Raw genomic sequence first — 6,000 nt, 5'->3', positions numbered from 1 at the left:
TGCTGCTGCCACTGCTGCTGCTCTGAGTCTCCCCAGGGCGGCGCGACGTTTCCCCGCCCGAATGGGCTGTGCAGGGCACCACCGGGCTGGGCAGGGGGCGCGGATCCCGGCTCGTGCGCTGATGGGGCAAGTGGTTGGGCAGCCCGAGCTGCCAGGGAGCTGCCCCCGGATCCAGCCCGCTGCGCACCTCCCCTGCCTCAGCCCCGCGCTGCTTGCCCCGGACCCCCACAGCGCTGGGGGTGGGGAAAGACAAAGCCCGGCTTTGAGCAAGGCAGCGGGGGGATACTGCCCCTCTGGGGGACCCCCACGGCTCAGGCACCTGGGGGTCAGTGTCCGTCCTCTCGGCTCTGCCTGCACGGGGCTGGGGAAGTAGCTGTCAGCGCCTGCCCTCTCAGACCTTGCACCCCCCATCCCGCTCGCAGCCTCTTCACTTGTACCTCCCCCCATCGCTCCTTTGCCAAACCCCTTCCCCTTGTACTCTCCCTTCACCTGCACCTCTCCCCTTGTACCCTCCCCCAGCCCTCTCCTCCCACATTCCCCCTTCCCCTGCACCTCTTCTCCCGCAACCCTCCTGATACCCCTTCTCCTCCTCCGCGAGTACATCACACCCCACTTCTCTGCCAGTGTACAGCCCCCAAGCTCCCCCACACCCACTCCTCTGCCTGAACCCTCTTTACTAGATCCCCATCCCTTTCCAGGTACAAGGTTCGAGGGTTAGTCCCTATGCCTTCCATGTGCATTTGGAGTACTAAAGATGGGGTTGCGGGGGATGGGAGGGGTGAGATTTATACTAAAGTGAAATAAAATAGGAGAAGCGGTTTGATTCCCACTGCCAAGTGTAAACGGGGATTGCTGTGGTGAATGAGGTGGTCACGTTTTGGGGGGAGCCCAGGACTGGGGCGGCAGGGGGTGCAGGTGGGGGGGGAAGAGAGAGCCCAGTGCTGGGGCGGCAGGGGGTGTGGGTGGGGGCGGGCACTGGTGGGAGGTGGAGAGCCCAGGGCTGGGGGTGGGGGGCAGCCAAAATTTTTTTTGCTTGGGGTGGCAAGAAACATCTATCTATATGTCTTGAGAGATCTGCAACCTTCACACCAGGCAGGCAAGTCACCATGCGGTTCTCCTGATCACCACAAACCCAGCTATCTATATTTCTAATGATCGAATCCCCCATAACTATTACATGTCTCTTCCTAATAACTGGAGTTCCCTCCCCTGGGGAGTTATCCTCCATGCGAGAGGATACCATGACATCATCTGGACAGAGGATCCCAACTATGAGATCATTTCCCTCTGTTCCAGTTGGATGTTCTCCTTCCCTGAGATTTTCATCCTCAGAGACCTTGTCAGTCCAGGGGTGTGACCATTCTACTGTGTCCAGAAAAGTGTCATCTATGTACCTTTCTCCCTTAGCTCCTCCAGTTCAGCCACTCTGGTCTCCAAAGCCTGTACAGGGTCTCTGAGGGTCAGGAGATCCTTGCACCGAATGCACACATACGCCACCTGCCCATAGGGCAGGTAATCATACATGCTGCATTGGATGCAATAAACTGGTAGCCCCCACTCTGTGGTTTTTCTTTTACTTTTTACTCCTGCAGCTTGTTCCTTTGTTGATGTTTCATTTTTATCAGAGGGTGTTTTTGGCTTTATAGGCTGTTAAGTGTATCTAGCCCCCTGTCACACTCCTGCTCTAAACTCCCTTGCAAAACTCCCCCGTTAGCCACTCCTGTTCACACCCTTTGAGGGGAAAACCCAAAGGGTTGTGATGAACAAATGCTCATCTCCTCAAGAGTTCTTGATGTGGTGTCCTCCAAGATTCCCCTCTTGTTCACCATGTATGAGCGTCTGCTAGGGGAGATTGAGAGATGTCATGCTTTGTTTCCTTCTACGTGAAAGCAGATTCTGCAGCCTTTTTGCTTTCCAGCTGCCCAGGGGAGGGATGAAAGCTACCTGCCTGATGCTTAGTGAGGGTGGAGTGACTTTGATTTGTGTCAATTGTTGGCAGCCATTCATTTTAATTTTTTAATGTATCCAAATTATAACTATGGATGAAATGTAATTAATTAAAATAAATACTATATCTGTGGCAAACAATCCAAACACCAGATACTTAATTACCTGGAACGCAGTAATGCTGAGAGAGTAGTAGGGGTGATTCTAGAGAGAGGATTAGACATGAGTTTTTAATTTGATATGGCAACAAAAAATGTCAATGGGATTTTGGATTGCATAAACAAAGGCACAACAGGGAGATAACAGTCACACTCTGCACAGCCCTGGTGCAACTGTGTCTGTGATATTAGTTTAGTTCTGGGTACCTTGCTATTACCAGGATATTGACAAACTGGAGACAATTCAGAGAACAGAAGCTAAAAAGATTAAAATGCTGAAATGATTTATGAAGAAAGATATTTTTAATCTGGCTAAAAGGATAACAGGCTGTGTGTTCTGAAGGGTCTGAATGGTATTGAATGTAAGTAATTATTTACAGTGATGCAAGGCAATTGGACAGAAATAACGAGAAGAAAATGAAGAAATGTAAAGTTCCGACTGACTATCAGTAAAAACTTCCTGATAGTGGAAGCTATCAGGCTGTGGAATAATCTCCCCAGAGAGGTGATGAAAGCCCATCATGTGATGCTTTTAAAATTAGATTGGACAAAGCAAAAGAAAATGTACTGTATGGAACCTGGACCCTGATCCTGTATTGGGTGGGCAGCTACAACCATGCTAAGATTCCTTGAATTCACTCTGCTGGGCACCAGGCAGGATCTGGGCCCTAACTTGTAAATTCTTCAGGAGATGGACTGAGTCTCCATCTGCAAAATAGGGACAATAACACTTCTGCCTTCATGGGGACAGTGTGAGGATAAATTAATTCATGTTTATAAGGTGTTCAGGTTCCACTGTGATGGGGAGCTATGGAATCACCTAGATAAATAGAAAGGATGTTAGGCAGCTAGAAGAGACAGTAATCGACAAGGGTGAAGATGGAAGGAAATGAAGGAAAGGACAAAAAAGAGATGGAAGCAAATCAAGGCAAAGATTCAAAAGTCATGAGCCAGAACCCCCAAAATCATGAGACTTGCCAAAAAATCATGGTGTGTTCTTTTTTTTTTTTTTTTTTTTTTTTTTTAAAGATGATATTGTGGTTTTGGGCTGTCTTTCGGTTCTTGAATTTCCGCTGCTCTCCAACTCCCTGCCCCTCATCTGTACTATATCTGTACAGACCAGGGAGGTCCTTGGCCACTCTTTCCGTCCACACAGTGTATTTTTCTCATTCACACAGTAATTCACATTAAGAGCTTTTAGGTCTTGCTCAACATTATCCCTCCATCTTCTTGGTCAGCCATGAGGTTGGACACCACAAGGCTGACTTTGCAAGAGATGCTTAGCTGCAGTCTCTTCTCTGATTCTAACTGCATGCCTGACCCACTGGAGTCATGGGGATTTCACTACAATTACTATACTTGGTTTACCCATAGACCTCCCACGGTTCCCTATTAGATCGTCTCCACATGTTCTCCCTTATTGGCTCCCAAATTCATCTCAGCACTTTATTTTCAAAGGATTTTAGCTGTCTTTCTGACATGTGTGTGTGTTTGTGTGTATGTGTGTGAGAGAGAATTAATGTTGCCAATGCTTCCAAATTTATTAAGGTGATTTTGGTCCTGCTGAAGGAGCTCTCACCCCACATCTGCCCATCTCCTGCCTAGCATTTGATTCTGACCCGACCCAGCCCCCACATCAGTTCTGCCCCCACAGTCTCACCTCTACTCCTTCTACAGCTCCTGGCGTTCTTCACCACCCACCCAGTCTATGAGGGGGACTGCAGCAGGGTCCCCTTCTCCATCTTCCAGGCTGGAGGGGCAGCTTGAGGGGCTCTTTGCCCGCCCTTCCCAGGCCAGGTACTGCAGGGAGGGAGAGGAAGGGGAAGGAGCAGAGGAGCTGTCCTGTTGCTCACGGGAGGGATGGAGGGAGTGGAGTTGTCCCTTATGCTGGTCTCTTTCTGCTCTTGTGGGAGGAGGGAGTGGGTCACCTTGAGCAGCTGGGCTCTTTCTGCTCCCTGCACTGTCCTCCCATCATACAAGAATGGTGTCTGCTCAGGGAAAGAACACAGTCTGATTCCCGCAGCAGACATATTTGGCTGCTCTTCCCCAGGAGGTGGGGTTGTGGGCAAGGCAGTCAATCAGCTTGGGTTTTCCCCCAGGCAGGGTTGAATTTTGGGAGCGGACTGGAGCTTCAGGCCTCATTGTGAGACTTTCTCTGGTCTCAGCCAAACTTGTGTGACTTGCAAAGAAGTCACAGGAGCTGGAACACTGTAAAAGTGAAAATGAAACAATAGACAGGACAGATACATGTTAAAAATGAGAGAGAATGAAAGTAGGAAACGGAAGAAGAGAAATGGATGCAGAAATGGAGAAAAACACAACTTTAACCTGAGTAGCTCTGTGTTCATTCTTGTGGGTAACAGGGTGGTCCATCTCTTTTAAGGATGGTGGGGGCCCCAGATGAGCCAACACTGTTCCAAGGCATGGTCCTCTTAAGAACAGGTAGTTAAGGGACAAAATCAGGCCTGCTAGGAACTGGGATGGTGGCAGCTCTCCACGACTCCTAGGCCGAAGGCCTGGGAGAGAAAGAGAAAGACCTGCAAGTAGCTGGAACTGTTGAGGGATAAGCCTCTGCTGAGGGACTTGCATGCAACAGGAATGTGCTGGGTGAGAAGCCCAGCTATGATGGCCGCATAGGAATGCAAGCCTGGAGGGAGGTGGCATTGATACCGGAGGCCATTATAAACTTACAAAATTAACTGAGTCGGGAGAAAAGGGCTGTAAAGTTTTGAGTGTTACTTTATGGTAATAAACGCACCCAGGAGGGAGCAGTATTGTGAAAACACCAGTTGTGTGGTGGGTTGTTTGATGCATGACAGAAGGTAAACTGAGGAAGTGGCATGGCCTGAAGCCAGATTGGGTAAGCCCTGTTACACCACAGTTAATTTGATATATTTATCTGTATAGAAGGTTCAAGAAGGAAGGGAAATTTACTTTGCATTTTGCTGATCATTGGGGCAAAAAATCTTCCAGATAATTGAAGTTTAGGAAACATGGAGAATGATCTTTGTGCCACCACTTTTATTTTTTCAGTGCAAGAACTGTATAAATAAAAGCAGAGTGAGAAATTAGAAAGAAGTTTGTGCAACTAGAAAAGGTGAAATTTGGGACATCTGCTGTGATTAGATAGGCATGTGTTTGTTTCGCTGCCAGATAGGGTTTCAATGAACAGAAAGCAGCAAGTCCCTGAGTTCATAGGGAGCCAGAAGGTGGTGGATAGATACCTCTTTATATAACCCCTCCTGTCAAGAGGAAATGTATTATACTATGCCTCTCAGTACACAATACCCAGTACAGACTGTGAACTCATAGATATCCATATTCTACTTTACTCGATGACCCAGGTAATTATAGACCTGTCAGTCTGACTTGGATCCTGGGCAAAATAATGGAACCGCTCATACAAGACTTGATTAATAAAGTATTATAGGAGGGTAATTTAATTAATGCAAATCAACATGGGTTTATGGAAAATAAATTATATCAAACTCATTTGATATCTTTGTTCTATGAGATTAAAAGGTTGGTAGATAAAGGTAATACTGTTGATGTAATATACTTAGATTTCTGTAAGGTATTTGACTTTGTACTGCATGACATTTTGATTAAAAACTAGATAAATGTAAAACTAACAGAGCACACATTTAATGGCTAACTGATGGATCTCAAAATGTGATTGTAAATGGGGACTCATCATCAAGCATGTATGTTTTCATTCAGGTCAACAGGGATTGGTTCTTGTCCCTAAGCTATTTTATATTTTTATCAGTGACCTGGAAGGAAACCTAAAATAGTCACTGATAAAATTTGCAGATGACACACAAATTGTGGGAGTGATAAATAATGAAAAGGACATGTCACTGATTTAGAGCAATCTGGAGTGCTTGATAAATTG

Source organism: Chrysemys picta, chromosome 11 (assembly GCF_011386835.1).
Source record: "Chrysemys picta bellii isolate R12L10 chromosome 11, ASM1138683v2, whole genome shotgun sequence".
Classification (NCBI taxonomy): Eukaryota; Metazoa; Chordata; order Testudines; family Emydidae; genus Chrysemys; species Chrysemys picta.
This window is presented reverse-complemented; position numbering follows the sequence as displayed.